The following is a 26,943-nucleotide window of genomic DNA, read 5'->3' on the forward strand; positions in this document are numbered from 1 at the left end:
AGTGACTAACAAGATAGTAAAAATTACAGGCTACAGTTCCACATGGCAATCACAATAAAAATTCTGTGTACCACCTTCATAAATGGTAAATTATTTTTAAGGGTGTCAAGTCCCCTAAATAAAAGGGAGTGCAGCAGACTCTACAAGAGAGTAATAAATCCAATGCTCTAGAGACTGTGAAGGATATAGTACTTTGTTAAGTGTTTTTATATATTTGTTATTGAAACACTATTGAGTCCACATAAGAATTTTTCAACAAATGTGGTTTTAGTATTTAGACATGTTGACACATTTTCTTGAAACTAATACACCTTCATAGGGAATAAAGTACAAGAGAAAAAAGTCCAGTCTAGAGATCCATAAACAGGAGATTCATTTAGCAAGGGTTCGAGGGAATTCCCAAAGTTGCAACTAAGGAAGATTAGAGTTTAGTTATGATGCTGCAGACCTAGAAAGCAATCAGTCCAGACTGCAGCAAGAGAACTAACAGCTCTTGCATCCTGTCCACATATAGATGAATTTGACAGACTATCAGCTGCCTAACTTTTTGATGAAGAACTCAAAGGTGACTGAATGAAATAATAAGCATACATGCAGTGAGCTCATTTGAGGAAAATAAAACATTATAAGAGACTTTCATTTGTATGAGTGAGGCATATATAATGCTCACACAGCTGGAGTAATGCTCACAGTTACTTCCAATAAAAACAAATGTACTATTTAACATTTTGGAAGGATAATGGTGGGATGGAAAGCAGTGATGTATCAGGGATATTAATATTTGACTTGCATAGTTGGAAAATAAATGGACAAGAGTAAAATTAAGAACATAAGCATATTATTTGGAAATATACATGTGAAAACTGCTTAGTGGTAGAGAGAGCCAGAAATTGAGAAGAAGGGGGATATAGAGAGGGAGAGAGATGCACCTGCAGCACTGCTTCTCTGCTCCAGAAGCTTTCCCCCTGCAGGTAGGGACCAGGAGCTTGAACCCAAGACCTTGTGCATTGTAATATGTACGCTCAAGCAGCTGCTCAGCTCCCAGCCCCCAGGACTTGTAAGTTTTTTGCTCCCTCTCTATATCCCCCTTCCTCTCAATTTCTGGCTCCCTCTATCAAATAATTAAAGATAATAAACAAAAATTTAAAAAATACAACTTAATTTTAATATATTTTCAAGGACATATGATCATTTAAGAGTATTCTTATTATTTATTTTTGGATAGAGACAGAGAGAAATTGAGACGGGAGGGCGAGGTAGGGAGAGAGACAGAGAGGCATTTGCAGCTCTGCTTAACCACTTGTGAAGCTTTCCCCTCTAGGTGGGCCCAGGGACTTGAACCCAGCTCCTTGTTCACTGCCAATGCTTGGCCCCTGACATAATCATTTTTCATTTAAAATTAGTTTCAATATCACAGACTCCAATATCAAAATGCTAAGTCAATAATTTTAGGTACATATGCAATAATTTCCATATTAACATTTCAATCTTTCTGATTGTAAGTCAAGATTGCTAAGTACATCTTTGTTTCATATTGTGTAGTACAAAAATTAACAAAGTTTCCTTTGTTAATTTAAAGTTAAAGTTTCCCTTGTCACTAAAATCAGTATAAAGATTCTTTCATTTAGGAGCAATCTTTGGAACTGCCGACTTTATTTATTTTGCATTTTAGCTTAAATGGCCACGCACAGTGCATAAAATAAAATGGAGATCACCAGGTATGTCCAAGATAATTAAAATTAGTTTTTAGGAACATAAATGCTGACCTTTGTTGAAGTTGTTGATAAAATTCAACTGACCATTAGTAGCACCAAGAACATTTTCTTTACCCTACTTCTTTTTAAAGTTTGCAATATGGAAAAATAATATGTATAAACAGATTAACCCAGTTTAATCATTGTAACTTTACTACAATAGGCAAGAAAAAGATCTTAAACTGTAACCCTAAAAATCTATAAAACAGGGGAGTCAGGCTGTAGCGCAGCGGGTTAAGCGCAGGTGGCGCAAAGCACAAGGACCTGCATAAGGATCCCGGTTCGAACCCCGGCTCCCCACCTGCAGGGGAGTCGCTTCACAGGCGATGAAGCAGGTCTGCAGGTGTCTATCTTTCTCTCCTCCTCTCTGTCTTCCCATTCTCTCTCCATTTCTCTCTGTCCTATCTAACAACGACAACAACAATAATAACTACAACAATAAAACAACAAGGGCAACAAAAGGGAATAAATAAATAAAAATAAATATTTAAAAAAATCTATAAAACAATTCTTTATGATTCTATATGGAATCATAAATGTGATTAAATGTGAGTCAAATGTGTCTCATCAGTATGTGATTAAAGAAAAATTTGTTCTATAAGAAGATACAAGTTTTAAGATGTACATGTAGTGTTCGTTAAGCAAATGCTTCCAATTTCAAAAATGTAAAATAAGTACTTATTAGCGTACAACATTTTAAAAAGCCAATATGGAATTCAAGTATTCCATTCCGTGCTTGTTCAAACGTTCTTTAGTTTCTCGTACATACTTGCATGTGCAACCAAATGCTTGAATACAATCTCCAATACACAGATGACAGTTTACCTTTTGACTCTTCTTAAGCCTTGTTTCTAATATGAAGCATATTACATGAGTTAAGGTGGTTATAATTAATAGTACCATGGACTTTAGACTGCCACATTTATCAATACGGGCTTATTTTTGGTATTATTTAATAATTTCATATAATTCCCCAGCTTTCTTGAATCCTACTACTTAAATAATGTCTACTCACAACTTCCCAACAATAACTAGTCATTTGCTCCTTCGTTTTTATTTTAAAATCTTTTTAAAATTTATTATTGGATAGAAACAGAGAGAAATTGAGAGGAGTAGGTGAGATTGAAAGCGGGAAAGAGATAGAAAGTCACCTGCAGCCCTGCTTCACCACTTGTGAAACTTTTCCCTTGCAGGTGGGGACAAATACCTTGAACTCAGGTCCTTGCGTGCTGCAGTATGTGAGCTCAAGCAAATTTGCCACCCCCTGGCCCTATGTCTTTCTTTTTTCAAATACTGTTTTCACCTGGATTATAATGCTAACTGGAGAGGATATCACTAGTTTTAAGATCCTAGATTGAAGGAAATTTTATTTTAGATATACTTAGTTCATCCAGGAATGCTTATATATAACACACATATTTTAATACTAAATACTATTGCAAATGAAGATACTGCTGTCCTAGAAACATTCCTGCAGAGACTGATACATTATACTCACTGCACGAGACAAAGATGCATATATACATATTGACATGCATATTCAAATGCATACATGCTCACATTGATTAAAAATAAATAATGCCCTATTCGTTGTTCTTAAAACAACAATAAAAAAGTCACTATGCAAAAGTGTACTTATTTATGAGTTATGTGTCTTAAAAGGTGTCTATTGTCTAAAAAGGCTTTATAAAACTGGGAACAACTGATATTTTGTGATAGATAATTCTTTCTAGGTGAAGGCTGACCTATGCATTGAAGTATGTTTAGAAGCTGATGACCATTTTTCATATTATGAAATCAAAATGTTTCCTGAAAACTCAAGTGACCAATAGAATTGCTTAGGGTTAATCTGCTGTAAGTCTGAACTCAATAGTTTAGTGAAAGAACATCTAGTGTGCACCTTGGTACAGAGGTCAGCATGTAGATGTGGGCATCTATCTTTCTTCAATCTTTATTAAGTTTGTGAAGATCTAATAAAAAATCAGGTGCAAGAAGGATTGGGTACTCCAGAGGATCTTAAACTTCTTCAAAAAGCTAGGTAGGTCTTTCCAATAATTTGGAGAGTAATAATAATCAAGTGATCAACTTAAAGTAAAATAGACAACATTCACACACACATATAAAGTATAAAAGATTTTAAAGATACTGTAAAATATTGATTTGGAAGATGAAACTCACAAGGATATTTTAGATACAAGAGAAGTTAAGCAAAGAATAAAGATAAAGATATCCATAATAGCATTTGTATTTGTATTTTAGGATTTATTTCTGTTTATGATTATTTGTTTGTTTAGACTAGAAAATTACTCAGGTCTGGTTGATGGTGGTGCTAGAGATTGATACCAGTGAGTATTTTAATATTCAGACTATTAAGGAAAACAAAAACTTATGCTAGATATTTTACTCAAAAGGATTTAACATGGAACTTGAGTAATAATGCACTGAAAAGACAGGAGAAAAAAAGAAAACAAATTATGCTTGATAGAATACAAATAAGTAATTAATTATTTTCAAAAATTGAAGAAATTAATTTCACTTACGGTCTTGAATCCATAAGCTTCAATTTCTTACTTTAACATAAAGGTATAATTGCCTTTATTGTTGGGACCTAACAGAGTTATTACTGAATCTTCAAAGAGGCCTCACCACACCTTAAGTTAGCATGTGTCTTTGTGAGGTCCAGTCATATCTGTACATGGTATGCTCCTGCAGCAATTCCCAGCTTCCATTACCTACTAATATTCAGCCTTAATTGCTACTGGTTGAAATTAACAGAAAAATAGATGTTAAGGTATTCTGACAAAAATAATGTCTGGGTTCTGGAGAATAGGTGTTGGTTTGCAAAGAAAATATATAACCATCAAGATAAATGATGAATCAATTTTTGATGTATTCTTACAGAGAACAATTTAATTTTTCATTTCTGAATGTTTTTTCAACTATAAGCCATTTTTGGCATGGAAACTTAGTCTTTAAAACAGAGGCTAACATGAATCTAGTGTGCTCTACTGAGTTTGATATTTATGTCCATAAATCTAATACCTTTCTAGTCTTTTGTGTGACCTAAATGATTATTTAGGTAGATTGCATAGATTAGCACAAAATAGATACTGTATTACTTTTTAAACCCACACAGTTGTCTGTATTTATTCACTAGTTCAAATTTCTCTTTTGACATTATATCTTATCTGGATAAATCAGTTACTTACCCAATCCATTTCCATAATTATTTTCATATCAAAATAATCATTGCAAAATTTAACAGCAAATTTTAGACCTCCATCTTACTTGACCTTTGGTAGTGTTATTTTCTCTTACCTAAAATAATCTTTTGTCATCTTCCTAGAAGATTGCTCTTTTTGTTCTTCTATGGCCTCACGAATCGTTTCTCTAAATCTTCTCTCCTAGAGAAATACTGAGTGAAACTTTAGGTATGGTCAGTTTCAGCAGATGCAAAAATCCTAAGAAGAAGGAGATAAGAGGTTGAAACGATATAAAGGACCTAGTGTTCTATATAAGAAAGAAATAAGTGGAAGCTGGGCGGTAGCACAGTGGGTTAAGCGCACAAGGACCGGTCTCAGGATCTTGGTTGGAGCCCCCGGGTCCCCACCTGCAGGGGAGTGGCTTCACAGGCAGTAAAGCAGGTCTGCAGGTGTCTATCTTTCTCTCCCCCCTCTGTCTTCCCCTCCTCTTTCCATTTCCCTCTGTCCTATCCAACAACGACAACATCACTAACAACTACAACAATAAAACAAGAGCAACAACAACAAAAAAGAAGTAAATGTTAAAAAAAAAAAGAAATAAGTAAAGTTTATTTCATTTCTTTTTCATCTCCTTAACATGAGCTAGGAAGTTGGCAAAGTTATGTAATATGTCTTATAGTGGATGTCTGTGCATGTGAACTGACAGAACAGGGGAGAAAAGATGCGGCAAATAGAGCTTCCTGGATGCTGGGGTGGTGACCTGGATTCTCATCCTTACAAATTAAAGCAAAATCAAATAAAAATGGAACTGAAAAGTGACTTAGTGGTAGAACACATAGCTATATGTGTGGAACTCTGGGTTTAATTCATTGCACTGTATAAGAAAATTAAAAGATTAAATCAGGTAGCACTTTCAGTGATGGGGAAATTCTCAGCAAATAGAACATAAGACTTAACATGTCTGAGGTACCCCAATTGTGCCACAGTTTTACATGCTGGTGCACCATTCTAGTTTCTTTCTCTCTCATATATGATTTAAATTATAAAAAATAAATAAATCTAGGGAGTCAGGCGTTACCGCTCAGCGGTAAGCGGGCAAAGCTCAAGGACTTCATTAAGAATCCTGGTTCTAGTCCCCAACTCCCCACCTACAGGGGAGTCGCTTCACAAGCAGTGAAGCAAATCTGCAGGTGTCTATCTTCCTCTCCTCCTCTCTGCCTTCCCCTCCTCTCTCCATTTCTCTCTGTCCTATCCAACACCGATGGCAACAATAATAACTACAGGGAGTCGGGCTGTAGCATAGTGGGTTAAGCACAGGTGGCACAAAGTGCACAGACCCGCGCGAGTATCCGGGCTCCAGCCCAAGGCTCCCCACCTGAGGGGAGTCACTTCACAGGTGGTGAAGCAGGTCTGCAAGTGTCTATCTTTCTCTCCCCCTCTGTCTTCCCCTCCTCTATCCATTTATCTCTGTCCTATTCAACAACAATGACATTAATAACAACAATAATAACTACACTAATAAAATAACAAGGGCAACAAAAGGGAATAAGTAAATAAATAAAGAAGAAGAAAATAAACCTGAAAACATATACTTCCAAGAACTGAATCTCAGTTCAATTTTTGAGCCTCTTCTCTATCTACATGTATTTTTATTTCAGATATCTTTAAGTATAATGTCTACAAATGGTATTAATTTTCTCCTACCTCTCAAATCTTATGTCACTGTTCTAAGATTTGCTTCTAAAGACTACTATATATATTCAGTTTCCTATGTGAGTAGCATAAGTGATTGGACAATGCAACATATTCAAAATTGTTCCTAACCTGCTCAATGCATGGTGTGACCTCAATAAATACCTGCTACTACATCATTACTTCAAGATTCTCACTCACAAAATACCTGCACTTTTCTTCCAATCTTCTATTTTTAAAGCCCCAAATAACATTAATTTTACCCATAGAAAGTATCCAAAAGAAGATAGGTTTTATCTGTTTCCCACTATCACATTCAGTAGGTAATTTTATTGTGGACTTTGCAGTAGTCTTCATACAGGTCTACTTATTTTCCAACCTTGTCTATCTATAATTCATTTCATTCCCAGTAAATAACTAGACTGGATCTTTTATAACATATCAGATCATATCAGTCTTATGTAGTGAAACCCACTTCTCTTCAAGCAATAGAGTTCTTACCATAAACTACATGTTGGCAAATGAGCCTTATTCCCTCTCTAACATTACCCCCTATAATTCTCTTTTTTGATTCCTCTACCCTGGATGTCCTAGTAGAAGCTACTTAAGTAAGACAAGAACATTTCAATCTCTTCTCACAGATAAGCATATGACTCACTCCAAGGATTTTTATCAGATTCATGATTAAGTATCATAATCTCAATAAAGTTTCTTCCTCTACTGTATTCAAAACTAGCAATGGCAAAAAAAGGGACTATCTCTTCCCCTATAATTATCATGTAGTTACATGTAACAATAATAAATTGTTGCACTGTCTGTTCATGAGTCAGGTGACATATGATCCCAAAAGATTACTCAGAGAGACATAAATTATGTGTTTGACTGAGACAGTGAAGTTTTCTCCACCAAATGTGCACCCTTGTGTGAGAGGGAGACAAACAAGGCCAGGGTCTTTTTTTTTTGCCAATTTTTACCATACAAAATTAATTCCAATTTACAAAAGAGTTGATTCAGCAGGAAACAAAATAAGCAGTGTGTAAACAGCTCTAGGAGCAAATAAACAGTGTGAATAAACAACTCTAGGATAATTGGTTCTGTATATTCTAAATCTAAACCCAGAATCTATGACTACTTGTCCCAGTAAATTACTAATCCCTGCCTTAACATAATCAGGAGTCAACTTAATCCAGGGGCCTTTGAGCCTGATAGACTTTCTGCTGACCCCTATCCATGTCTGAGGAACTTGTAGATACTGGGTCCAGGTCCTTCAAATACCAGCTTTGCCATTAATCATACATCAAGTCTGAAATCATCAGATACCAAGTTGGAATGTGCTGCTACAATATATACTTAGCCAGTTACTATAAAAACATGATACATTTCAATGATTGTTCTCCTGTCAGAAGTAATATTAGTTCATTCAATTAAATATAGCTGACAGAATTTACAAGAATATACTTTTTATTCAGTGAATGAATTATAAATAGATACACAGAATAAATCCTTTGTACGATGAATCTGAGAAGCAACATAGGGAAGACAGCATAGGCATCACCTGCTAACTAAATAGTCATTAATCTTCATTTTCATAAAACTCAGAAAATGTTGAAACATGCTTATATAGTATGGTACTATGTGCACAATGGCTTGACATGATCCTCAAAGTTATTCTCTCTAGGACTAAATCTTACCATTATTAATTAAATGTAAACTTAATTAATGAAAAAAAACATATACATATATATAATTAACTCACTGGGTCTTTCATCTAATGACAAATGTGCAAATAAATACAGAATGTAAAGGTCATGTGAAGAGAAAGCTACCAGTTTAAATGATGTAGCCACCAAGAACTTCTGGAAATCTGAAAGCTGAAAGACTCTCCTTTAAAAAACAAATTTCTGTCACCTGATCTCTTAACTTCTGTCCTCCAAATTTATTAAAGATAATATTTCTGTTGCTTTAAGCTACAAAGTTGGTGGTAATTTGCTTCAGCAACCTTATAAATCCATACTATATGAAAGATCCATAAAATGCCCATTAAATGGTTGAACTACATTTTTTTTTAATTTTGAAAAATGTTTGCTTGGAATAAATCAGGTAAGGCTTTCCAGGAAGGGGTAATAATTTTTCTGGTCTATGAATAATGAGTACATCTGATTAAATAGAAAATGAAAGAAGGGGCTATACTAAATCAATCCAAAGGTCTTTCTTTTATGGCCAGTGAAATTGTATAAATTGGCAACTTTTAGATGTCAGTTATAAACTTACCCTCATCTGGGGTATTTATATCAAAGAAGTTTAGAACCAAATAAAGAGTCCATAAGAGAGAAAAAGATGAGCAATTCTGGATTAAATATATAATTATGTTTACAATGGTTGATAGTTTTAAATTAACACACGGTTGTCTCATCTTTTAAGATTAGTAGAAAATATCTAACTATAAAGATTATCTGGGGTCAGGTGATTGTGTACCCAATTAAGTACACATAGTACTACACAAAAGGATACCATCAAGGACCCAGCTTGAGGGTCTGAGTTACCTGTAGCAGGAAGCATCATGAGCTGTAAAGCAAGTTTCCTGCTCTCTGTCTTTCTCTTTACCTCTCTATCTGCCCCTCCCCTCTCAATTTCTCTCTGTCCTATCCAGTGAGGGGGGGTAGCCCACCAGAAGTAGTGGATTCATAGTGCCAGCACTGAGCCTCAGCAACTAGAGGCAATAAATCAATCAATAAATAAATATTCTCTATATAGCAACAATTAAAATAGTAGCATTAACCCAACCTTTACATTTTAAATCTTATTTTGTTTTCCTCTATTGAAAAATTAAATGATAATAATTTAAATATTGTCAAAAATTCTTTAACATTTTATTTTATTTATTTATTTATTGCCTCCAGGTTTATGGCTGGGACTTAGTACCTGTATTACGGAGGCCATTTTTTCCCATTTTGCTGTTGTTGGATAGGGCAGAGAGAAATCAAGAGGAGGGGAAGATAAAGAAGGGGAGCAAAAGTTATCTGCAGACCTACTTCACTGCTTATGAAGTGATCACCCTATAGATGGGGAGACAGGGGCTCAAACCAGGATCCTTAGCTGGCCCTAGCACTTCATGCAATGGGCACTTAACCTGGAGCACTAATACCTGGCCCCAATTCTTGAAAAATTTATAGGTGCTTTCTTTTCTTTTTTCTTCCTTTCCTTTTCTTTTCTTTTCTTTTCTTTTCTTTCTTTTCTTTATTTTTTTTTCTCTCTTTTTATTTATTTTTCTTTTTTTCTTTCTTTCTTAAAAATTTCTTTACTGGGGAATTAATGTTTTACATCCAACAGACAGTAAATACAATAGTTTGTACATGCATAACATTTCCCAGTTTTCCATATAATAATACAACCCCCACTAGGTCCTCTGTCATCCTTTTTGGACCTGTACTCTCCCTCCCCACCCACTCCAGAGTCTTTTACTTTGGTGCAATATGCCAATTCCAGTTCAGGTTCTGCTTTTCTGATCTTGTTTTTCAACTTCTGCCTAAGAGTGAGATCATCCATATTCATCCTTCTGTTTCTGACTTATTTCACTTAACATGAATTTTTCAAGGTCCATCCAAGATTGGCTGAAAATAGTGAAGTCACCATTTTTAATAGCTGAGTAGTATTCCATTGTGTATATATACCACAACTTGCTCAGCCACTCATCTGTTGTTGGACACCTGGGTTGCTTCCAGGTTTTGGCTATAACAAATTGTGATGGTAAGAATATATGTGTACACAGATATTTTTGGATGGGTGTGTTGGGTTCTTTAGAATATATCCCCAGGAGAGGAATTGCAGGATCATACGGTAGGTTCATTTCTAACCTTTTGAGAGTTCTCCACACTGTTCTCCACAGAAGTTGTGCCAATTTACATTCTCACTAGCAGTGCAGGAGGGTTTCTTTGATCCCACAACCTCTCCAGCATTGGCTGCTGTTACCTTTTCTGATGTATGAGATTCTCACAGGAGTATAGTGCTATCTCATTGTTGTCTTTATTTGCACTTCTCTGACAATCAAAGACTTGGACCATTTTTTCATTATGTTTCTCAGCCTTTTGGATCTCTTCTGTGGTGAATATTCTGTCCATATCATCTCCACATTTTTGGATGGGGTTATTTGTTTTCTTGTTGTTGAGTTTGGCAAACTCTTTATATATTTTGGCTATGAAAATCATATATGATGTATGGCATGTAAAGATATTCTCCCATCCTGTGAGGGGTCTCTTGGTTTGGGTAGTGGTTTCTTTTGCTATGCAGAAGCTTTTTAATTTGATGTTGTCCCATAGGTTTATGTTTGCCTTAGTCTTCTTTGTAATTGGATTCATTTCATTGAAGATGTCTTTAAAATTTATGCAGAAAAGAGTTCTGCCAATATTTCCCTCTAAGTATCTGATAGTTTCTGGTCTAACATCCAAGTCCTTGATCCACTTCGAATTTATTTTTGTGTTTGGTGAAATATAGTAGCAGTTGAGTTTCATTCTTCTGCATGTTTCAACCCATTGTTTCCAACACCATTTGTTGAAGAGACTCTGATTTCCCCATTTAATAGTTTGGGCACCTTTGTCAAAAATTAGATGTCCATAGGTGTGGGGGCTTACTTCAGGGTTCTCAATTATATTCCACTGGTCATTGTGTCTATTCATGTTAGAGTACCAAGCCGTTTTGATGACAATGGCCCTGTAATACAATTTGAGATCTGGGAGTGTGATGCCTCCAGCTCTGTTCTTTCTTCTCAAGACTGTTTTGGCAATTCTAGATCTTTTCTGGTTCCAGATAAACATTTGTAGCATTTGTTCTCTTCTCCCAAAAAAATGTGGTTGGGATCTTGATAGGGATAGCATTAAATTTGTATATGGCTCTGGGTAGTATATTCATTTTGATATTAATTATTCCAACCCATGAACATGGAATATCATTCCATTTCTTTGTGTTGTTTTCAATTTCCCTGAGTCAATTTCCTTGACTTATCATTTTCAGTATACAAGTATTTCACTTCTTTGGTTAGGTTTATTCCTAGATATTTTATTGTTTTTGTTGCTATAGTAAAAGGAATTGACATCTGGATTTCAACTTCTTTTAACTTAGTGTTTCATAGAAGAATGCCACTGACTTTTGAATGTTAATTTTGTAGCCTGACACTTTACTGTATTACCTGATGATTTCCAAAAGCTTCTTGCTGGATTCTTTAGGTTTTTCTATGTATACTATCATGCCATCTGCAAATAAGGAGAATTTGACTTCTTCTCTTCTAATCTGTATCTTTTTAATTCCTTGCTCCTGCCTGATTGCTATGGCAAGAACTTCCAACACTATGTTGAATAGTAATGGTGATATAGTGGGCATCACTGTCTAGTACCTGATCTGAAGGAAAATGCTTCCAGATTTTCACCATTGAGTATGATGTTGGTTGTAGGTTTGCTATATATAGATTCCAATATCTTCAGGAATTTTTCATTTATTCCTGTTTTTTTAGTGTTTTGGTTATGAAGGGATGTTGTATTTTGTCAAAGGCTTTCTCTGCATCTATTGATATGACTATGTAGTTTTTGGTCTTGCTTTTATTGATGTGGTGGATCACATTGATTGATTTATATATAATAATCCCTAGGATAAACCCCAGGTGGTCATGATGGATAATCTTTTTAATATACTGCTGTATCCAGTTGGCTAGAATTTTGTTCAATATTTTATCATCTATGTTCATCAGAGATATTGGTCTGTAGTTTTCTTTTTTGGTTGTGTCCCTGTCTGTTTTCATTATCAAAGTGATGTTAGCTTCAAAGAAGCTGGCAGGGAGTATTCCAGTGTCTTCAATCTTCTGGAAGAATTTTATAAGTAGAGGTATTAGTTCTTCTTTGAAGGTTTTGTAGAATTCATTTGTAAAACTGTCTGGTCTAGGTCTTTTATTTTTGGAAAGGTTTTTGACAACTGTCTCAATTTCATTAGCTGTGATGGGCCTGTTCATGTCATCTAGTTCCTCTTTACTTAATTTTGGAAGTTCATATGTATCTAGGATATCATCCATTTCTTCCAGATTCTCAAGCTTGTTGTCATACATTTGTCCATAGAAGTCTTGCATGATATGCTGAAATTCTGTGGTGTCTGTTGTGATATCTCCTCTTTCATTTATGATCTGATTTATTTGGGTCTTCTCCCTTTTTTGTTTTGTGAGTCTGGCTAAAGGTTTATGAATTCTGTTCACTCTTTTGAAGAATCAACATTTACTTTCCTTCAACTTTTGTATGGTTTTCTTATTTTCAATGTTATTTATTTCTGCCCTAACATTAGTGATTTCTGTCCTTCTGGTTGCTTTAGGGTTCCTTTGTTCTTCTTTTTCTACGTCTTTAAGGTGTGCAGTCAGGCTGTTTATTTGTGCTTTTTCTTGTTTCCTAATGTGTGCTTGTATGGCTATGAACTTCCTTCTCAGTACTGCCTTAGCTGTGTTCCAAATATTTTGATAGTTCGTGTCTTCATTTTCATTGAACTCTCTAAACATTTTGATTTTTTCCTTTATTTCCTCTTTGACACAGTAGTTGTTAAGTAGCGTAGTGTTAAGTTCCACATTTTGGGACTATTACTAGTCTTTTGTTGATTGTGAAGTGTCAGTTTAATTTCACCGTGGTCTGAGAAGATGCTTGGGATGATTTCAATGCTCTTTAATTTGCTCATGCTGTCTTTGTGGCCTAAAATATGGTCAATTCTTGAGAATGACCTATGTGGACTTGAGTAAAATGTATATTCCAGTTTGTTGGGATTATTTGACTCAGAAAAGGTCCAATAGTTCTAGTTTATCTATCTCCTCGTTTATCTCCCTCATGTCTTTATTGATTTTCTGCCTGGATGATCTGTCAAATTGAGAGAGTGGGATGTTGAAGTCCCCTACTATTTACTGTGTTGCTGTTAGTATATTGCTGTAGCTCTTTCAGTAGATTTTTTATGTATTTATATGGTTTCTCATTGGGTACATAGATATTAATAATTGTTAAGTGCTCTTGATTGACTGATCTTCTGTGTATTTATTTTAAAGTCTCTCATGTCAGATATGAGAATATCTGTTCCTACCTTTTTTTGTGGGCCATTGTCTTGCATGATAGTTTTCCATCCTTTCTCTTTGAGTCTGTGTTAGTCTTGTTGAGTTAGGTGGGTTTCCTGTAGACAGCATATTGTTGGGTTGTGTTTTCTGATCCATCTTCCTACTCTGTGTCTTTTAATAGGTGAATTCAGGCCTTTGACATTTATTGATATCAAAGATTAAAGATATTTTAAAGCCATTATTGTAAATTAATAAAATGTTCTGATATATGGCCTATTTCTGGTGGTCTGACTGTTTATAGAAGACCTTTCAGAACTTCTTTCAGGGCAGACTTGGTGATAGTTGATTCTTTCTTTCTTTTTTTTAATTAAATTTATTTTTTATTTAAGAAAGGATAAATTAACAAAACCATAGGGTAGGAGGGATACAACTCCACACAATTCCCTCCACCCAATCTCCATATCCCATCCCCTTCCCTGATAGCTTTCCCATTCTCTATCCCTCTGGGAGCATGGAACCAGGGTCTTGCTGGTTGCAGAAGGTGGAAGGTCTGGCTTCTGTAATTGCTTCCCTGCTGAACATGGATGTTGACTGGTCGATCCATACTCCCAGTTGCCTCTCTCTTTCTCTAGTAGGGTGGGTCTCTGGGGAAGTGGAGCTCCAGGACACATTGGTGGGGTCTTCAATCCAGGGAAGCCTGGCCAGCATCCTGGTGGCATCTAGAATCTGGTGACTGAAAAGAGAGTTAACATAAAAAGCCAAACAAATTGTTGTGCAATCATGGACCCAAATGTTGGAATAGTGGAGAGGAAGTGTTAGGGGGTTACTCACTGCAAACTCTAGTGTACTTCTGCTTTCAGGTATATATTTTACACTTTTTTATGGATACATGTGAACATATGCTCTTTCTCACAGAACCAGGTTTATAATTAGGTTTTGGGACTTTGTTAGAAAGTGATCCACCTGGGATGGAATTAGAGAATGCTATGAAAGGAAAGGTCTCACCTGAGTAATTCCACACCTGCAGTCTCTGGTTACAGTCTGAGCTGAAGCATGTTGAGGTGGCAATCATTGCATTGATTAGGTTGCAATTGGCTGATGCAATATTGTTTGATATGGATTGGGAGAGGCATGCGGGAAAGTGGGCCCTATCCTAAGGTTCCAGGACTGGGAGAAATATAGGCTCTATAGTGGAGATGTGAGGTTCCTGCTGTCTTAGGGTTCAAAAAGACAATGGATAGTTAATGTTATCATCACATTATTTGGTAAGTGGGTTAACTTTGAAAAGTCCTTTTGTTAGGGTGTGCTGTATAGTACCCAGTATCTGGTAAATAGCTGTGCCACTGGTTGCCTCTGATCTACTTGGTCTAGGCTTTTGAGAGAGTCTGCATATCAATTATACAGCCTATATATTAAAAAGACTCAGTCTATGTTTTAAAAACCTCGAGACATACAATTGATTTTCCCCCTCATATTAATTAACTAGTTCTTCTTCTAGCGTTTGCCCTTCTTCCGTAGCCAGTCAACAGGTCAGGTTGAAAGCTGTCAGGAGCTGTTTGTTGCTGGCTTTGAAAGTGACTGGGATACATGTGGATTCAGTCGGCTAGGAAGGATCGTCAGTTTCCCCAATGAATGGGTACTCACGGGATGCACCACGAGAAGGTCAATCCAATGCATCCCAATTAACTAGTGATTTATATGACTACACTTTACTAGGAGTGTGCATAAACACCATTCCCACCACCAAAAAACTGTGTCCCATCCCACCCACCAACCCCCATCCCCCACCGGCCCAGGAAGCTGCATGTCTACCCCTCACCACAGGGTTTTTACTTTGGTGCCCTACTTTCAATTTAGTCAGATCCTGCTTTTAGTTTCCCTTTCAGATCTTCTTACTCAACTTCCATTGATGAGTGAGATCATCCCATACTCATCTTTATCTTTCTGATTTAGCTCACTTAACATAATTCCTTCTAGCTCTGTCCAAGATGGGGCAGAGAAGGTGGGTTCATTGTTCTTGATAGCTGTATAGTATTCCATTGTGTATATATACCACAGCTTTCTCAGCCACTCATCTGTTGTTGGGCACCTGGGTTGCTTCCAGGTTTTAGCTATTATGAATTGTGCTGCTATGAACATAGGAGTACACACCTCTTTTTGGTTGGGTGTTTTGAAGTCCTTGGGGTGTTGTTAAAATTCGGACGGCTCCAGCCGGCCGGTCTAGCTTCACGGGCGGGTAACAGAGACGTGGAGACAACGGCTGGGCAGGGAAGCTGTATTTCTTTATTCAGGAATAACGATTCATAAACTAAACCAAACTAACCACCAAACAGAACTCTGCTGTCTCTTTGCAGTGGCGCAAGTACTCTCTCTTACTCTGGAACTCTGGAACCCTCTCCAACTCTGGAACTCTCGAACTCTCCAACTGTCTAACTCTCTCACTCTCTCTCTGGAACTCAGGAACTCTTCAACTCTGGAACTCTGAAACTCTTCAACTGTGAAACTCTCTCTTACTCTGTAACTCTGAAACTCTGGAACTCTTGAACTCAGGAACCCTCTCTCGGGGTTCCTTGGGGCGGGGCCAAGCGGGCCGCGAAATTAACTGGACTGATCCAATTCTCTTGGCGGGGGAGGGCTAGAACAAACCAATGTAAAGCATACGACATTGGGGTATAACCCCAGGAGAGGAATTACTGAATCATATGGAAGGTCCATGTCTAGCCTTGTAAGAGTTCTCCAAACTGTTCTCCACAGAGGCTGCACCAATTTACATTCCCACCAGCAATGCAAAAGGGTTCCTCTGTCCCCACAGCCTCTCCAGCATTTGTTGCTGCTGTCCTTTTTGATGTATTCCATTCTTACAGGAGTGAGGTGGGATCTCAATGTTATCTTAATTTGCATTTCTCTGACAATCAGTGACCTAGAGCAGTTTTTCATATGCAACTGTTGCTTGTCTGAGGTTTTTATGCCTCCATCTAGTGTGAATGACATTCTAGCAGTTTACAGTAGTTTTGGTTGAAAGCCTTTCTCATTGAGCACTTAATAAATATCTTACATTCTCTTCTGGCCTGTAGTGTTTGTGTTGAGAAGTTTGCTGCTAATCTTATGGGTTTTCCTCTGTAGGTGACTCTTTTTTTTTTTCTCTTGAGGCCTTCAGGATCCTTTCTTCATCCTTATTCCTTTCCATTCTAAATATGATGTGTCTTAAGTCTGAGTTAATCCTGTTTGGGACCCTCTGGGCTTCTTGCACTTTCATGTCTTTTATGTTTTATAGATTAGAGAAGTTCTCTGTTATTATGTCTTAAAGAATGCTTTCTTCTCCTCCCTCTCTTTCTTCCTCTGGTAAGCCAGTAATGTGTATATTATTTCTTTTGAAGTCATCCCATAGGTCTTTGTTGTTGTTTTCTGCATCTCGCCATCTCTTTTTGAGATCTCTTACTTCTTTTTCAGTTGTCTCTAATTCACACTTGATTTTGCTAATTCTGTCTTTAGTCTCATTGATTCTATTATTTCTCCCCTCTACTCTTTTCTGGAGTTGATCTATTTTGTTAGCCTGTTCTGATACTGTTTTAGCTTTTTCAGCTAGTTATGTTCTTAGCTCAGCTGTTTCAGCTTTCAGCTCTCTAATAACCTTGAGATAATTAGTGTTTTCTTCCATATTCTCATTTGTTGTTACTGTATTTCTGATTACAATTCTTTCAGATGCTTTATTCACTCCTGTGATTATTTCCTTAACTAGTGTTTGGATGTTGACCTCATTATTTTGTGGTTCAACCTTTGGGGGGCTTTTAGCTGGACTCTTGTCCTGGTTCATTTTTCAACTGGTAGACTGCCGGACTGTTACCAGCCACTGAATCTCTCCCTTGGCTCTTCTCTGTCCACAAGCCACATGTGTTTGCACTCACCGGTGATTTGGTGGGTTCCTGAAGTTCTTCTAGTCCTGCCTTATTGCAGTCCCAAGCAGCCTCCTTTCGTATTTCTAGTTGACCTGGGAGAGGAAAGGAAAGAAACACAGCTGCTGCTGCTCCATAGCCCTGCCTCCAGAAGCTCTGTATGTATTCTTTTCATTGTTATCTTTTTTTTTTTTTAATTTGAAAAAGGAGACATTAACAAAATCACAGGATAAGAGGCATACAACTCCACACACTTCCCACCAACAGATCTCTATGTCCCATCCCCTCCAGATAGCTTTCCTATTCATTATCCCTCTGGGAGTATGGACCCAAGGTCATGGTAGGATGCAGAAGGTGGAAGGTCTGGCTTCTGTAATTGCTTCCCTGCTGAACATGGGTGTTGACAGATCAATCCATACTCCCAGCCTGCCTCTCTCTTTCCCTAGTAGGGTGGGGCTCTGGGGAAGCTGAGCTCTAGGACACATTGGTGAGGTTATCTGTCCAGGGAAGTCTGGTTAGCATCATGTTGGCAACTGGAACCTAGTGGCTGAAAAGAGAGTTAACATAAAAAGCCAAACAAATTGTTGAACAATCATGGACCTAAATGCTGGAATAGTGCAGATGAAGTATTGGGGGATACTGCCTGCAGACTACTGTGTACTTTTGTTTTCAGGTATATATACTTGCCCTAGTTTATGGATAAATATGCTCTATCTCATGGTACCTAGTCTATATCTAGGTTTTGGGACTTTTTAAGGAAGTGAACAGCCTGGTTCATCTCCTCATCATTCTTCTTCTTCTTCTTCTTCTTCTTCTTCTTCTTCTTCTTCTTCTTCTTCTTCTTCTTCTTCTTCTTCTTCTTCTTCGTCGTCGTCTTCTCCTCCTCCTCCTCCTCCTCCTCCTTCTTCTTCTCCTCCTTCTCCTTCTCCTCCTCCTCCTTCTCCTTCTCCTTCTCCTTCTTCTCCTTTTTTGTCGTCTTCTTCTTCTTCTTCTTCTCCTTCTCCTCCTCCTTCTTCTCATATATAAGTTACAATTAACAAAACTGAAATTTTTTTGTTTTTCTTTTTTCACCTATCTTTTGATATACAGATTTTGATTACCCCAGGTAAACTAACTGGATTGATTTAGATGGCAAATTTTATTAGAAAGAATTAGAAATAGCAAAAGGTCTGAGAAATTTGCATTTACAAAACACAATGCACAGTGTGAAAGACTATTCTAAGTGGGAAATTGCATGAAAGTGGAAGGTTAATAGTGAAAGACATGATTCTTTTTAATACATTCCACTTACCATTGGCAAATCTATATTTAGAAACCATTAAAAAGACATCATCTATACATGTGAATAGGATAAATTTATGGGGTTAAGTGAAATGTTCAGACAAGTTTCCAAGGCATTTTGTAATTTACAAAGGAAAAGGCTTTTGAATGTGCAGCTGTATAGTCTGAAATTTAACCATCTTATTTCAGGATGTAAATAAATTTCAATTGACTTTCATAATTTTATCTGTGGTGTAAAACAAACAAAACCTAATTTTACTTTTCCTATATCTATTTTTAATTCCTTATTTAGGTGACAGAGACCAACAAACTATCTAAATAATGTTCTGCTGTTAACTTTCTTTAATATGCCAAATCAGTTTAATTACAGTTTCTATAAATAATCTATGCAAAATACTTCCCAGAACAGAATGCACTTTTCCTTCTGTGTGTGGCACATTTTAATACTTAAAAGCATTAGAACAGATGTTAGGTGCCTGCTAAACTTGTTTTCAGTTTTCTTTTATTTATATGTTAATGAGAATTTAATTACTTCATGAATACTTAAACAACCTGAGGGTGCCTGATATCATTAGCTTGAACATGACAAGCACCTCAAGTGACCACATGGGAAGACAAAAATTGCTTTTAGTTTACTTGAAGACAGAAAGATGAATTCATTTCACCCCCTGCTATGTTTTACCTGACACACAAAACTGGAAAAGCACAGACTCAATCTTGCTGCAACATGACTGAAAGGATTTCAGCAAAGCACTCAAGAGCATAAATTCTTCCTATTTGGTTTTGCTTCGATGTCTTTTAATAACTATTCTAGCCATACTCTGCTTTAAAAATCTTATTTCTCTTGAAAGTGTTCTGTTAAAGCAAGTAACTCTATTTTATGTATCATTGCTATGGCAATCTTAGCAAGGCAGTGAACATTTTAAACATTATTTATGACATTGAAAAATATTCTCTATTTAAGCTCAGTCAAAAAGTTTATTTGCCTGATTTGTAGGAAAGCTTGTAATGAAGATATCATTTGATATTTCCCTTAGTACAACAAGTGGCAAGTTAAAATTAATTACACTAATATCATTTACGATGAAATGCTGTATGTTTTTAAATAATTCTATCTAGTTATCATAGACTCATTTTAATAACATGTAAATGTTATAAGAAAATACTATGAACTCTAAGTGATTTTCCCTGTAAAGTGAAAAAGTCATTAGCTCACAAATGTACAGTTTATTAAGTATTACTTGGGACGTATGGGCCATTGTAAAGGAATGTTAAAAAAACTGCATAGAATAAGAAAACAAAATATTCTATGAGAAACTAAAACAGTAAATAATTTCCAAGATAGATTTGAATAATTACTATGATTTATAATATTTTTAAGTATTATAATATTTATAATATTTGAATAGATTTAAGATGCTTCAAGAAATCTTATTTCCATTTCCTTTCTTTTCTATTACTTATGAATGAAAATTATAACATAGGAGATCATTCCACCAAATAGATTAGAATAACTTTTTCTAAAATGTTTTCCCAGGAAATGTTTATTAAATTAAAAAAAATCTTTAGCTTGTAGCTGGAATTTAAAACAAAACAATAGTAAAGGGAAATCAACAGTTCTAATCTAAGTTGTGAATTGCCTTTTTTAATTTTTAAAAAATTTTTATTTATTTTGGATAGAGACAGAAACTGAGTGGGAAAGGAGAAATTGTGTGTGTGTGTGTGTGTGTGTGTGTGTGTGATAGACAGATAGAGATAAATAGAGAGAGAGAGAGAGAGAGAGAGAGAGAGAGACCAAACTGTAGCACTGATTCATTCACCTCTCATAAAGATTTACCTCAGCAGGTGAGCACCCCAGTCTTAAACGCAGAACCTTGTGCATCGTACTGTGTACCCCCAATGAGGTGATTTTCTGTAAAATGCATGGATTAAAATTATGCTTGATGATTGAGTAATCTAATTCCTGGGATCCATCCTTTCTTCCTTCCTTCTTCCTTCTGTCCTCCCTCCCTTCCTTCCTTCCTTCCTTCCTTCCTTCCTTCCTTCCTTCCTTCTTTTGTTCCTTTTGTTATTATCACAGAGACGATATTGCTCAGTCTCTTTGCTTGCAGGAGGAATCTGCTGTTCCCAATTGCTATTTTTATTTTCTTTTTATATGATACAACAGAGATCAATTGAGAAAGGGAGATAGAAAGACAGGAAGAAAGAAAACAAGAAACAAAGAAAGGAAGAAAGAGAGAAAGAAAAAGAAATGAAAGAGAGAGACACTTGCAGACATGCTTCATGGCTATTGAAACTTCCTGTCTTGAGGTGGGGAGTGGGGGCATCACTGTATTTTGAAAGGTTTGCACTCAACCCAGGTCCCAGGATCTTTTCAGTGCTGGACTGGTTCTATGTATAATAGATCTGCATGACAGAATTTCATATTATTTTCAGTTAAGGTTTCTGAGGCACACAAGTAGTTTCATGGTATGCACATTCTAGGATGTAGATAATGTAGAAGCACTAGAAGTCCTAGGTTTCACTCTGAATCGTTATCAAAATTATCTGGCCAAAATTACTCCTGAGATTAATGTTCCAGGAAACTACAACAGTAGCACATTGGTAAAATGGCTTAAACTTTTTATTTTAAAACATTTTTTTTCATTTTGTGTGATCTTCAGATTAAATCTTAAGATTTTAACATTAGATACATTTTTAAACTCATGGCAGGATGACATATATGTAATCTCACAAATATATAATGCAAAGATGAATTTTTTTTTCATAGAAACAAAGTCCAGTAAAGCACTATCAACGTAAGCCTTCGTTCAATAAACACCACATAAGAATGCTTCCGAACAGTACAAACTTCTCAAAAGGGGCCAGTAGGGTTTGCAGGATTCTGATAGGAGTGCCGAGCATACAAATTTCCACAAAGAGAAAGAAATTGTTCTTGCTGATTATCAGTCATTGAGCAAATTGGATTTCATCCAAAGGGATAGAGAGGAACAACTGGAAGTGGAAAGGGCATGTGGAGGCCACAGTGGAAGAGTCTAAGCATTTTTTGTATCTCTTAGAATTGAAAGGGAGATTACAACAGTGGGTGTTTTGAGAGCAAATCAAAGTACTCCATAATATAATGTGTATGTTTTTGTATCTTTTTTCTAAAAGTACTCACTTTCACCCAATTCTAAATGAATTTTCCAGAAAGAAATTTGTTCTTGATCTTTTTTACAAATGTCCTGGCTCATCATTCATCTAAATCAAGGATTTTACAAAATGACCGCAGTTCAGTAGCTTTTGTTGAAAAGTTCCACATACTGGCAAAAGTGATTGAGTTGAGAAAAAGGATGTGAAGATTAATCTTAAAGAAGAAATAAGTGAAAAAAAATGTATCTTTCTAGGGCTTAAACATGAAAGGTTTTTTCAGCAATTATAACTTTACTCTTAAAAATAATTTTTAAAATCATTATTTTTATGAAAAATCAAACTGTCCAATGCTATATCATCTAGTCAAAGAAAACTTTACAATAAATATTTGATTAAAATAATAAAAATTTATTTAAGCCTAATAGAAATAACTAATTGAACTCAGCTCCTCTGACACAAAATGCAGAGGAGGGACCAGGTGAGTAGTGAGTCTGGTATAGCACACATATTACAATGCACATGGATCCCAGTTCAAAGCCTTGGTACCCAGCCCCATTGGGAGAACAATTCACAAGTGATAAAGCAGGTATGCAGGTGTCTGTTCTCTCTCTCTCTCTCCTTTCCTCCCCTTTTAATTTCCTTGACATAAAAAAGAGAGATAAGGGGAAAAGAAGGAAAAAAGGTAGGAAAGAAGGAAGGAAGGAAAGGAGGAGGGAAAACTGGGTTGAAACATGCAGAAGACCAAAACTGAACCATTTTATCTCACCAGAAACAAAAGTCAACTCCAAATGGGTCAAAGACATGGATATTATACCAGAAACTATCAAATACTTAGAGGAAAACATTGGTGGAATACTTTCCCACCTATACCTCAAAGACAACTTTGATGAAACAAACCCAATTGCAAAGAAGACTAAAACAGAAACAAATTAATGGGACTACATCAAATTGAAAAGCTTCTGCACAGCCAAAGAAACCATCACACAAGGAGACGCCTCATAGAGTGGAAGAAGTTCTTCACATGCCACATATCAGACAATGTGGGTAGCCACATGTGCCCTCAAGGTTGCTATTGGCATGGCCATAGAGGCTTTGTTAAAAGATAAGTTCCTGGGAGCCGGGCGGTAGCACAGCAGCTTAAGCACACATGGTACAAAGTGCAAGGACTGGCATAAAGATCCTGGTTCAGGCCCCTTGCTCCCCACCTGCAGGGGGTTTCTTCACAATCGGTGAAGCAGGTTTGCAGGTGTGTCTCTTTCTCTCCTCCTGTCTGTCTTCCCTTCCTCTCTCCATTTCTCTCTGTCCTATCCAACAACTACAATATCAATAAAAACAACAATAATAATTACAACAATAAAACAACAAGGGCAACAAAAGGCAACAAATAAAAAAAAAGATAAGTTCTCGCTTCCCTACACCTTAGAGTCTTTATTAAAAGATAAGTTCTTTTTTCCCATGAATCACCCAGGACCTTCCAGATAACAGCTGATTACCATGACAAATAATAATAATAATAATAATAATAATAATAATAAAATAAATAAATAGGAAAGATACATCCCCCAATACTCAGTTGGCTAAGGCACCAAACCTCTTTTTCTATAAAAAATTCAAATCAGATACCCTGCTAACCACGAGAAGCAGATTGTTTGTGTTTCTTCCACAGGAATCCCGGAAAAAACCATCTGGATCCCTGCACACCCTGACATCACCCTCTAGATGGCACGACTACAGTGGCACACCCGCTCTAAAACCCTAGATGTCACCTGACGTGATCTGAAGAACCTGATTCACAGACTCCAAGGACAGAACTTTTTTACTGCCTGTCTGCCTTTCCTGCTTCTGCTTTGCCTGTCACGTTTTGGGGGTTCCAGCTCACTCTCTACAGAAAAGCGGAATTCCAGCGGCTGACCTTCCTCATGCAGCATTTCATCCCCTGCCATTTATTGGTATATATACACAGTGGAATAATATGCAGCTATGAAGAGCAAAGAACCCATCTTCTCTGACTCATCTTGGATGGAGCTAGAAGGAATTATGTTAAGTGAGCTAAGTCAAAAAGACAAAGACAAGTATGGCTTGATCCCACTCATAAACAGAAGTTGAGAAAGAAGAGCAGAATGACAGCAAGAAACTCCCGCTTCCACTGTAGAACCTATATTTCCCCAGTCATGGAACCCTTAAGGTGGGGCACACTTTCTCGCATGCTTCTCTCAATTCATACCAAATGATATTGCATCTGCTGATCCCAGCCTAAGCAATGCAAGAAGTACTACTTCAGCATGCTTCAGTTCAGACTGTGTCCAGAGAAGTCAAGCATGGAATGTCAACCCTTCACCCTCATTACTCGGGTGAGACTCTTTCTTTTATAGGTTTTTCTAATCCACTCCAGGTAGTTCACTTCCTAACAAAGTCCTAATACCTAGTTATAGACCAGATCCCATGAGATAGGGCATATGTTCACAGGTATCCATAAATTGGGGCAAAATATATACCTGAAAGCAAAAGTACACAATAGTCTGCAGTGAGTCAGTATAAAGTTCAAAATGAAATAGTGTCTATTTAGACTTAGATACTTCCTCACCTACTTCCTATTACACTTCCCTCACTCACTACAAAGCTAACCTTATCAAAGCAAGTACTGCACAAGCTGAATAAGGGCAAGAGACTGGCATACTTTAAGGATGACTCTTTAGTCACTATCAGGCCGCCCCTTTAGCTGGGGCCCTATTCAGGAGTCCTAAGATTTCCAAATATATATGATGGCCCTAGATCTCGAATAAATCCCTTTCCCCAATATTACCAGTCATCTCTATCAGGAACAACACAATAGACCCCTTTGTGGGACTCCATAGTACTTGCCCTCAATTTGGATCAACAAAGTAGAGTATGTTCCACCTCCAAAGGGAGGATGGACAACATACTCTATGCTATACCTGAGGAAGATGGGCCCTGATATTGGGGCAGCTTGGAACATTCCTACTCATGACCACAGAATGTGAACTCAGATCTACAGGGATGCAAAGGTCACATAGAATTTTAAGCTGAATATGGGCCCCAGGTCACATCAAATCAATGGGGTTTACAGCTAACAATATTTGTACACCTTTTTCCATATTTGGGAGCTACTCTCTTCCCTGATCCAGCTTTCTGGTCCTTTTTCCAGCCATGACATCATCTTCCCAGACAATAATTTGGATCCACGTGCATATCAAATTTCAGGCTGGGGAAAAAAAACTAGTATAGCCACAGGCCCTTTGGAATATAATTAAAATATGCCAAAACAGAGGACCCCCCCCCAACTCTTCATCTGCACTCCAGCCTTTAGTTTCATGATTAGTCAACAATTTGTTTTGTTTTATATCTTAATTCTTTTTCAGCCACCATGTTCTAGATGCTACCATGATGCCAATTTGACTTCCTTGGTCAGCCAACCCCACCAAAATATCCTGGAGCCCTGCTTCCCCAGATCCCTGACCCTCTAGGGAAAGAGAGAGAGAGGCTGGGAGTATGGCTCGACCTGTCATTGCCCATGTTAAGCTGGGAAGCAATTACAGAAGCCAGACCAGACCTTCCACCTTCTGCACCCCATAATAACCCTGGATCCATATTCCCAGAGGTATAAAGAATAGGAAAGGTATCACGGGAAGGGATGCAATATGGAGTTCTGTTGGTGGGAACTGTGTGGAGTTTTACCCCTTTTAGCCTATGGTTTTGTCAATGTTTCCTTATTATAAAAAAAAAAAAATTAAAAAAAGAGAATGGCTAAGTACCTCCAAACTGACTACAAAAAACGCTGTCTAGAATGTGGAGTACTCAGAACTAATTCATTGATGCAGGAATGCAAAGTGGAACAACCATTCTGGAGGGTGTCTTAGAACACAAAGCTAGTCATAGCTTTACAATATGATCCAGCAAGTCTTTGAAATTTACCCAGGAAGTAAAAATATGTACACACACACACATACACACACACACACACACACACACACACGTATTTATGCATGTTCATAGCAAGTTTATTCATAAATATCTCCCCAAATGTGAATGATCAAAATCTTTGTGTGCAGTGGAATACTCCTCAGCTGTATATTAAAAAAAAAAAAATCTATCAAGTCATCGGGCCTGGGGGAGTACACAAACCCATAATATTTACTGAAAAACACTTATCTAAAAAACCTACTCTGGGTTTTATTTTTATTTTCTTCATAACACATTCAGTACCAAAAGTATGTGGTTTCCCTAACAGAAACAAACTTCTCTCACACTCACAGACACCATCTGGGTGTCCTTATAATTCAACTCATTTCTGACACCAACTTGTCCAAGTTAATGTAAAACTCCTCCACTTCACAAGTGACTAGGACCCCAGACGGTCCTTTATTCTAACCCATTAACCAAAAAGTCAGTATTTCCTGTCATCACTTCTCTAGCTACTAAAACAGCTTGTGGAACTCAGGAAAACACTTTACTTGCTACTAAAGGCTTATAGAATCCAAGGAAATTCCAAAATGACAAATTTGCAAATAGGCAATCAATCAGCAAGGTTTGTCCTTATAAAAGACAACATCCATATCCTTGATGGACATGTAAATCTCATAGCCCTTTATAAAGGACATATAAAGGCCCATAGTCCTCTAGCAACTTTTATGGTGTCTTACCATACAAACCTGACTGATTTAATCACTTGAGTGACCAAAACCTTTTGTATTTAAACTTAGTCTATAGCCCCTCTGTCCACTCTGGTGATCCAGTATGAAATTAAAAGTTCCAATACATTAATCCCTTAGTTGGTTCCTCTGGCCATCCTATGCTCATTCCTAAAATGAATTAGTGGTCAGTAAAAAAAAAAATCACAGCATTAGTATGAATTGAGGTATAGTTGAAAGGGGATTATTATGAGCAGAAGATACTATCATAATCCA

Source organism: Erinaceus europaeus, chromosome 5, assembly GCF_950295315.1.
Source record: "Erinaceus europaeus chromosome 5, mEriEur2.1, whole genome shotgun sequence".
In the NCBI taxonomy this organism is placed as follows: domain Eukaryota; kingdom Metazoa; phylum Chordata; class Mammalia; order Eulipotyphla; family Erinaceidae; genus Erinaceus; species Erinaceus europaeus.